Source organism: Neofelis nebulosa, chromosome 2, assembly GCF_028018385.1.
Source record: "Neofelis nebulosa isolate mNeoNeb1 chromosome 2, mNeoNeb1.pri, whole genome shotgun sequence".
In the NCBI taxonomy this organism is placed as follows: domain Eukaryota; kingdom Metazoa; phylum Chordata; class Mammalia; order Carnivora; family Felidae; genus Neofelis; species Neofelis nebulosa.
In genome coordinates this window covers 21729658-21740199 of record NC_080783.1, presented here as the reverse complement: position 1 = coordinate 21740199, position 10542 = coordinate 21729658, and the positions used below count along the sequence as shown (strand labels likewise).

General features: G+C 39.0%; 1 long non-coding RNA gene across 1 annotated transcript; it reads left to right on the top strand.

Moving 5' to 3' along the window:
* The first annotated feature begins 7225 nt into the window (after positions 1 to 7225).
* On the top strand, positions 7226 to 9870 carry LOC131492815 (uncharacterized). The gene is made up of 2 exons (XR_009252303.1): positions 7226 to 7472; positions 9711 to 9870. It is a non-coding gene; the product is annotated as an uncharacterized LOC131492815 (long non-coding RNA).
* The last annotated feature ends 672 nt before the right edge of the window (positions 9871 to 10542 follow it).

Sequence of the window (10542 nt, the reverse complement as noted above, 5' to 3'; positions counted from 1 at the left end):
AAGCAGGCTCCAGGCTCTGAGAAGTCAGCACACAGCCTGATGCGGGGCTTGAACCCACGAACCGTGAGATCATGACCTGAGCTGAAGTCGGATGCTAAATGGACCGAGCCACCCAGGATCTCCTAAAAATTTGATTTTAAAGCACATCTACCTCATTCTTTGGTATTTGTTTAGAATACATTCAGGCTCCTGGATGATTAGCTTAACCACTTTCTTCATTTGCTTACAATAGGAGCAACTGTTCCTATAGCTTTATAGGCCTTCAGGGCCTTTAAAATATGCAGATGCCTCAGGGCTCATGGGCAAAATACTCAGTGGCATAAAGTAGGCCACTCTTTCCTCGGGATGCCCCTAAGAGCATACTCTCAGCAAACTGGCATGATCCCCTCATGGTGTTAGCTGACAACAGGAAGTTTTAATATAGTATCAGGGAGAGGGATAATAATTTAGGGTAGACGATTGTCTTAGAATAGCCTAGAAAATTAGCCTGAGATGAGGAACCTTGTGCAGAAAAATCTATAGAAGACCCAGACCCTCCTTCCTGAGCCTCTGAGTTCCATGCCTGTGTTAGGTCATGGGGATGGTGGTTGGCCATAAAATAACCTCAGGGTAGCAAGAAATGGCCCAGTGAATCCCTTAAGTGCTGTACATATTCCTCCTTACCTTCTTATGTAGAAACAGTTCTATCTCCTCTCAACTATCAGGGTCAAACTCCCTCATCAGTGAATGAACTCTTTCTTCACCTATTGATCTGCCATAAGAAGTGACCAGGTAGCAGCCAAAGCTTTAGGTGTAGAGTGGCTTTTACTGTGTCTTCTTGGTGGAAGTATTTCCTCTCTAAAATTCCTTGAGTTGATCACGGGGTGTGATGGTGAATGGGGTCATTCCTACCTCCACCCTGTGGGGACCAGAACCATACTTTCTAGTTATAGGGGACCCAAGACCAATGCAATCACCATCAGTTAAAATTCTATGCAGCATGCTAAAGTAGTGCCTCAACTGTGTCTCTAAGAGGTCATGCCACTGCTTCATCATACCAGTAGCTTCTGGATGGTGTGGCATGTGACATGACCCATAGAGCCCATGATCATGTGCTAACCATTGCCCTTCTTTGGTTATAAAGTGGGTTCCTTGTTCCAAAGTAATGTTATGCAGGGTGCTAAGCCAATGAACCAGAAATGTATAGAGTAAAGGCAAGCCCATCTCTGAAAGACATATCAGCCCTGGTCAGGATAAATGATTGCTTCTTCCAGGATGGAGGTATTCATCCTTGGATGTATACTTAGAATGTATGTTGCTGGTCTTGCCTTGGGAAGGAGGAAAATTCCTAGGCACTCCTAAGCAAAGCAGTTTCGATCACCCAAGGACAATGTTCCAAAGAAGTTTGCAAGTGTGAGCTATTACCAGCAACACCTACAGCAGCCAGTAATAGAGATTTCCAAGCATCTGGACTTTTCAGCCCTTCCCCTCATCTCATGAGAAATAGGGATCGTGTTCTCAGATGGCCAGAGAAGCCAGCCTGGTAAAGTAATCAAGTGGAATATGCCAAGTGGGGGCTGTGGCCAACTTGAGAGCTAACGCCCAGTCTAAAAGGGAGGTGCCAGTTTATCATTGCCAAAATTGTTGCCAGATCTCCTAACTTCTCATGACCACCTGACAATCCAGATCTATTTTCATGCAAAATCTCTCAATTTTTAAAATGTTGACAATCATATCATCAGGTTTTCTAATAGAAAACAGATGAAATAACCAAACTAGGGTAAACGCCGGAGGGAGAACAGTGGACAGTGGATCTATAGGAGCAAATGGAAAATGTACAGCACAATGACAAATCTAGAGTTTTTAAAAACACTCTGAATCAATAGCATGCAAACATTGTAGTCGTCTGCTTGGGCCACCATAACAAAACACTGTAGACTGGGTGGCTTAAACAGCAGGAATTTATTTTCTCCTGGTTCGGGAAGCTGGATGTCTGAGACCAAGGTTTCAGCATGGTTGGTTTCTGATGAGATCTCTCTTCCTGGTTTGCAGTTGGCCACCTCTCACTGTGTCCTTACAGGGCCTTTCCTTGGTGTGTTCACAAAGAGAGACAACCAACCATCCCTCTGTCATCCTCCAACCCCCCCCCCCCCCAATGGATTGAGAGAGAGAGAGGGAGAGGAGAAAGACCTTTGTCATGTCTGTTTTTATAAGGACATTAATCCTATAGGATCAGGGCCACCCTATGACCTCATTTAGCCTTGAGTACTTTTGGAGGCCCCATCTCCAAATACAGTCACACTGGGGGATAGGGCTTTTAACATATAAATTTGGGGACAGGGGCACAAACATTCAGTCTATAACAGGCATCAAATAAAATACTCAGATAAAACAAAACAAAACAAATGAAACATGTCCTCTAACTAGCACTGGAACATCGGTGTTTGACTACAGGTACAAACACAACCAACTGCCTACATATAAGGCTGACCTTAAGTTGGCCGCATTTGTGAGTCCCAAGCCATGATGAGTTAGACAGTATTTGAGGATCACAATATTTGTTTTACTGTTTAATTGATTACCCCAAGTTTTCACCTGTAAAAAGAAATAATGAGAAATCTGGAAAAATTATAGAACTAGAAAATATGTTGCATGCTTTTCACTTGAGATGAATTATTTGGTTCAACAAGTATTGACCCAGTAATTTTCTTGTTCTTTTGATTTCAGACTGAGCTCTGCATTTAAAAGCCATATGCAGAGGAATAGAGAACTCAAAACAATGTAGAACTGAGGATAGAAATAAGGTGTGTAGTCACTACAAATATCAGAGTAACATGTCTCAGCTGATGTATTTTAATAGAGTTTCAATTGGAAACCATAAAGGGGCTCAAAAAGCTGAAGGCTTTGTCCTCCAGCACCCAAAAGTAATTGCTCTATATCTACAATAACATCAAAAGTGTGGTCCACAAATACTTGAACATCAAGTTTTGCAGTATTAGAAATGCAAACCTTGGCCCTACTACAGACTCATTGACTCAGAAACACTGGGGATGGTGCTTAGTAATCTGTTTTACCAAGTCCTCCAGGTGATTCTCGTACATACAGCAGTTTGGGAGCCATTGCTCTATATTAACACGTTGATGGAAACAAGTAGAGGCAGGAGGAGAAGGGTAGAAACTGACATTTCATGGGGCTTCTACAATGTCCCAGGCACCTAATTAGGAGACTTAGGGGTGGCAGATACAAGCCAAGTATACCCAATTCCAAAGACTATGTGTTCACCTCCTTTAATCAAATTCCCTTCCTATACTGAGTGTCCTTTTGGGCCTAAATCTTTCATATATGGTATCTTAATCTTTACAAAGGCTCCTGAGAGATAGGCTCTATTATTCCCGTTTTATAGGTCAAGAAAGTCAGGCTAATAAAAGTTAAGTCATTTTCTCACTTTGGCATGGATGGGATTTACACTCAATTTGAATGGTCATGTTCTTGCCTTGCCTCCTGCTGCCAAGCTGCTTCCTTAGTTTGTTAAATCTTCTGTCTCTGGTTGCCATTACCTACCTACTGCTCATCTGTTTTCTGTGTTACAGGATTCAGTCTTTCTCAACTGGCATGTCTCAACCGACCCACAGAACATAGGAAATGATTTGAGTGACTATTTTCTCAGTTCTCTCAAGGATGGACTTTAGTGCCAGGCTACCTGTATGGTTGGGGGTGGGGGGAACCAATTCATTACCCACAATGGACACCTTAGGCATGAGGACTCAATTCTTTCACAGAACCCCCTGAAGAAAGCCTAGAAGACATATGGAAAACCATTCTTATTAACCCATCTGGCATTTCAATTTACTCTTTTCAAGTACCTCTTTGACTATCTTCCTTCAGTCAGAAAATGTACCAAGAGAAAGCACAGTATAACTGAGAAAGGACTGAGCTGAAGGTCAGGAATTTTAAACCTATCACCTCTGCTAGGTAGATGTGTCTCACTTGATAATTCATTTCTATTCCCTGGCCTCTGTTTCTTCATGGGAAAATGTTGGGATTAATGAGCATCAAAGACCATTCCATCTAGCTCTAGTATTCTACTGATCATGAAAAGAAATCAAGCAATATTGTCAAATCATCCAATCATTCCAATGAAGAAAAAAGAATCCAAAGAAGGGAATATACAGATCTTGTTATTGCGGATCTTTTTGTGTAATCCCCTGGGACCCTTTGGATATTATTGCATATCATTTTCTTCCTGATAATAATGGATTTCAGGACACACTTATTCTTCCACAGTGTTCACTCTTCACCAATGTAGCATAAAAATGCACAGGTTTAACTGTTTCTTTGTGTTTCTTTGGCTCCCATGTCACATAAGACTTACATTAAATAAATTTGTTGGCTTTTTGTTTATTAATATATCTTGGTCACTTTAACTTTCACACCCAGCCAGCAACCCTAAGAGGATTGAGAAAAACTTTTCTCTCTCCTGTAATACACACAAGTATTTTCCTCAATTATGTTTTTGTAAAACTCTTTGTTCATAAAATATTTTCATTTAGTATTCGAGCTAGGATTAAAGGTGAGTATTATGGTAACCCTAACAGTTCTTAAGAAGTCATTATGATGTCCCAAATGTGACCTATTCATGGCACTTCAATTGATTTAGTTCAACTCAACCAATTTTATTCTGTAGCATTTTCCCAAGTGCATCCCTATAAACATTACATTAACTCATGGAAAACGGGCTAGAAATTCCCTTCCAGTGGAAAAGTTAATGCCATGAATGACTAGGCCTGCTAATTAATAATTTTAGAGGTTATGGTGAAATGTTCCTTAGTAGAAAATTCCATTTTGGAAGAACAGAGTCCATTTTTATTCATGATATAAAACTTCTCATATCTCTAAAGGCTTAAATCAGAAGCTATTGTTGGTTGACTTTTTTAAATGTTTCTTCTAGAAGGAGAACAGTAAAAAGTATTGCCTTTTATAATAATTCACCAGCTAACAGTCCATATATTCACCAAATTAAAAAAAAATGTCATAAAGAAAATTCAAAATATACTAATCAAGCAAACCTAAGCAAGTTTGCATATTTTTACAGAAAATTAGATTAGTCAAAGTAAGACTCAGAGAATGTTCCAAATCTCTGTCAACTGGGTTGTTTGTAGGTTCATCAGAAGAGGATTTAAATGACCAAAAGGAGGGGGCAAGGAAGGAAAAATCTCCCAATGCTTAACTACTTGCAGGTGCTATCTTAGCACCCAGCCAATAAAGAGTTATAAACAGTACATTCTTTGTTTCATGTTGAGGTCCCTCAGTATACACAGTGAAATTCAGCATGGTTACTTTCAGCATATGACAATTGGGACCAAAGGAACAACTTATAGAGGACAAAAAATGAGAAAGTGGCACTTGGAGAAAGAATTTGGTATCAAGAATTAAAAGGAATGACCTCTTATAACCATCCCTAGGATAGCCAACTGTAATATTTATGTGCTAATAAGTACTTTTGCTATAGCATTTAATCTGTGCAGATATTAGGTCAATAAAAGCATATGCTGTGTTGTGTTTTTTCCCCCCAAAGTTGCAAATGCACAAATTTGCCAAAATTATCTAAAGCTCTTGCAAATAAAATCAGTGTTTTTTCTCTTTCTAAGAATTGGAAGGAACAACCTTCAGGCATGATTAACTAATTGTGACAGACTATACAGACATGAACACTAAGCATATGCATGTCATAGGTATATAGGGTGTTCTATTGTGATTAAGTAGAATTAGGAACAAGGTTTCTCTAGCATATTGAAAATTAAGCTTAATTGTAGTTGGGTTAAATGGCAGGTAGTTGTGTGTTTTTTGTTTTGTTTTGTTTTTTGTTTTGTTTTGTTTTTTTGTTTTTAGTTTTTGCCATTTTGCTACATATAATCTATTTTTAGTTTTTGCTATTATCCTACATATAACCTATTATATGATTTTGGCACCCATTCTTTTATTCATTCATTCAGCGATGTTTATTGAATACTTACCATGCTAGGCAATATGAACGCAAGTAATAGGGCCGTCAAGATCCTCACTTTTGCATTTCAGTGGGGGAGACAAACATTAAACACACAACTGAGGAAAATTAATGACAGAGACTCAAAAGGTGAGAAAGAATCACCACATGATGAATTAAGGAAAAAATATTTTAAACAACCAGACAAGACAGAGGCTGGTGTGACTGGAGTGAGGTAAAGAGGAGGGTACTGTAAAATACATAGGAGGGGCAGGGCCATGTGGAGTTTTGTAAAATCTGGGGGATAGTTTGGATTTTACTCCAATACAATAGAATGCCATTGGAAGGTTTTTAATAAGAGAGTACCATGAGAAAAATCTCTGTTTAACAATGATATCTGACAGCTGTGTGGAGAATATATTTGAGAGGTACTTCAATTGAAGAAATAAAGATACAGATTAGGGAACTATTTCAGTAATTCCGGTCAGAAATGTTGAACAAAAATGTGTTTTGTAGGTAGGACCATCAGTATTTGCTCAAGATGACCCCCAGACTCTGACTTTGGATGGAAAATGACTGTGCCATTTCCCAAGGTGGGGACTACTGGGTGAGGTCAGGTAGATGGGGGTGGCAGTGGGATTAGGGAAAACATTGAGAATTCCATTTTGTATGAGTTCTCCAACTGCAATTGGGTGTTCAAGTCTGAAGCTGAGAATCAAAGTCTAGACTAGAGATATAAATTTGGGAATTTCCAGTATACAGAAGGTATTTAAATTAATGTGAATAGAATTTACTTTCACTCTAACTGAGCCTCTAATGAAGAAGAAAGAGGGACCAGAAAGGAGTTTTAATTATGCCCATATGTTTTGGTTGAGAGAAGGGGAGGAACCCATGAATTAAACCATGCAGGAGAGGCTGAAGAAAAGTTACACAGTGGGAATTGTGAAGAAGTAGGTTTTAGGAAAGAGAGTACTCAATTAATATTAAACAATTAGAAATTGTAGTGCAGGAGAGACACTTTGTAACAACTAGAAAAAATCAAAATTTTAACCTTTTCTTCCCACTTACCCATTATTTGTAATCAATATTAATATTAAAAGCTTTCCCTGTACATATAGACTAATAAAGTACCTGTGTCATCATCATACTCACCCACATTCATATATATTCACACAGATTCTGGACCTTGCAATAATTTGAATTCCAAGATTCAAGTTCCCTGTTCTGTTCAAGTGTTCTACCCAGACAATCATGCCCCTCCCCCCACCCTCTACTCCAGAATTCTGAGCCCTAGCTCAGTGGGTTCCTTGGGAAGATAGCATGGCCATTTTTGCTGGCTGAATAGGCCTGAGGAGATGAAGAGAAGGTCAAGATTTGTGGCACAAAAAAGGGACCAGGGACACACAATTCAAATGGGCTTTATATTGCAGACATCATAACTCAGAGGGATCGGAGGAGAAAGACAGCAGTGAAGGAAAGGAGCTGACTGAATTCTCTCCAACTCTGTAAAGTAGGTTTTATTTTTGTGGGTTAGCTAAATCTAAATCTTAGTAAGAGAGTATAATACACTGTGAGTAAGAATCAATTAAACAGAATCTCCCTTGAGAAACAACAAACACAAGGGTTGCCAGAGAACAGCAGGAGAGACCATTTTAGGGAATATTTCAGCCGGGAAGTTGTATTCTCTCCACCATGGATTTGAGGAGTCTATAAAACTCCACCCAGCACAGCAGAAAAGATAAAGAAGGCATTCTCCCGGATTACAGTAATGTAAAACCTTCAGCTTCAGCATGAATATGTGAAGTAGAAAATGGATGGGGTGGGGGTTGGGCACTTACAGAAACACAGCAGATGAAAACTCTATGTTTATGTCTAAATTGTGAACAATTGGTTACAGACTGAGAATTCATGCCTGTAACATGTCCACTGTTTGGCAGGAAAGTGGTTCCTTTCTCCATAGATTAGCATGTGACACAGAAGACATTGACAGGGGACCCAGAACTGGAGTGACCTTGGAAGAAGGTGACCTGAACAGGAACCAGTATAGCCACATTGCCTTGACCACACCCTCCCAAGGGTTATACAAGTGTCTCTGTGAGGAGGGACAAACATTGAACTCCAAAAATGATGGGAAAGAGTTATAAAACAACAAGTCACGAGCTGTTATAAGTTATAAAACCATAAGGGAAACTACAGAATGTCAGAGGAGGAAGGAGAAACATAAAGGGGACCCTAAAGATGCAAATGACAAACTTCAGAACCAGCTTTTTATTTTGTATGTACATACTGATGTGTACTTTGTTCTAGTTCCAAAAAGATAGGGAAGTATTTTTAAATTTTGGTTAATGCTCCCCACTTCTTTTTCCTCCCCCATATAATCTATTCCTTAAATCTTCCAGGGTCAAGGAGACCTAGAGAAACTATGTGATCGAATATTTGATTCAGGGAAAAATTAAACTTAGGAATACAGTTAGAAGTTTATAATTCAGGCAGCCATGATAATTACATTACTTGTTGATACTGACAACTTGGCTGAAGCTTCTCCTCTCCAACTTTTTGTAGCAGACAGAGAATTCATGACCCAGCTGGTTAGGGTATCTTGTTTGAGGGCTTTCACTCCAGCCTATCAGCTGATAGAATGCTGGAGATATTAGACCACCTCTGGGATTCTTTTTCAGCCTTGTTCCCTGAAACAAGAATCAAAAACACATATACAGGAGAACAAGGGACCCTAGGATCCAGGGCTAAAGTGTAATGTAATAACATGAGTGAATGACCCAAAGCATGAATCTTCTCATTGTGTTCCTAGCTCCATAAAAAGTAAATGGCTACAATCCTACATTGGACACTAGATCATTGCAGGGCTGAAAACAATGTTTTGTTGGCATAAGATTATGTATTTAACAAAAGGAAGGTTTTTTTGAGTAGAAAGTAGAGGGTGACATCGACTATTTGGATTATCTAGCTACATTGCTTCAAGATGAGCTTTTTCCCCCTACATCTTATCAAATCCTTTTGAATTAATTTGTATTGTATTAACAAATATTCTAATGATAAGCCACTTTAGTAAAACAATTAAGTTGTGCTATTAGGACTAATACAAACAAGTAAAATCATGCTGACCTTTTTTGTTAGCTACATAATTTGTTGACATTCCCCTTGGTTTTAGAAGTCTGTTTAGTAATTGATATCTTAAATGAAGTCTGCACTAAACAAGGGGAAAAAGAATGGAAAAATGTCTTTTGAAGTTAAGTACTGTTAATAGTCTGGATTTCAAGGCAGTTTCTTTAATTAATTGTGTGCCTGTACAATCTGATTACATTGATTACAAAACATTACTTGTTTTACTCCTTGTCCTGTGATATCTATCTATCTATCCATTGTAGCTGTACGTATAGCTCTGTATCTCTTTCTTTCTCTCCTTCTCTCTCCTGAGTTGAATTCTGATGTTCTTTCTATATTTGCCAAAGGTATAAAAGAGAGAAATGTGGGTTAGCTAAATCTAACCCTAATGCCCTAAAAGTATATATTTTTTGTACATAATTTTTTTCCTAATGGCTCAAAAAGTGTGTAGGTGGAGGATTTGGTTTTACCCTGAATGAATCATATCTTTAGAATCAACTAGTTCCTAGTGGAAATGATTGTGGGGGATTATTCTCATTTTTACATGCTGAATCTACTGTTATAGAAGCTCTGGGCTGATTCCCAACTTAGTCGTTGACTCATTAGCTGTTATTTTCCCCCACAGGATGTGAGGAGGTGGTATGTCTGGAAGCCATGAACATCCCTAAAGCATCACCCCACCTAACCCCAGGACATAGATTGAGTTTTCTGCAGTACATGGCAAGGATTGGCCCTGTATTTCATCTATTCCTTCTGGAAGCTGAAATAATAAACTATTGTGAGGATGGGTGTAATCGCTTCCTCTTCAACACAGTTAGATAGTCTGTTGCTAAATATTCTATCCTCCTGCCTGTAGTTCATCTCATTTATTCACTCTTTTCTACAATTAGCATATTGGTAAACTTTTGTATGTAGTGGAAAGCATGTCGGAATTATGTGCACGTATAGAGTAAGAAGCTTATAGTCCTTGGAACAGGTAGAAACCTGAACTGAAAAGAATCTGTAAAAGATCTGTATTTTGACCTTGTGGAGTGATTATAATGGGTGAATTGTGCCCGCCACCCCCCCCCCCCCCCCCGCCCCATTCATAGGTTCAAGTCCTAACTCCTGTATCATAGAATGTGACTGTTTGGAGACAGGGTCCTAAAAGAGGTAACTAACGTCATATGGGTGGGCACTAATCTAATCTGACTGGTGTCCTTATGAGGTGAGGAAATCTGATTATGAGGGTGCAGATATCTTTTCACGTTAGCATTTTCACTTCCTTTGTATATATTCCCCAAAGTGGAATCGTTGGATATTAGAGTTCTACTTCTAATATTTTGAGAATGCTCTATACTGTTTTTCATAGTGGCTGCATCAGTTTACAATCCCATCAACAGTGCACTGCACCCCTATGTTTAAAGCAGCATTATGTACAACAGCCAAGATACGGAAACAACCTAAATGTCCACTGA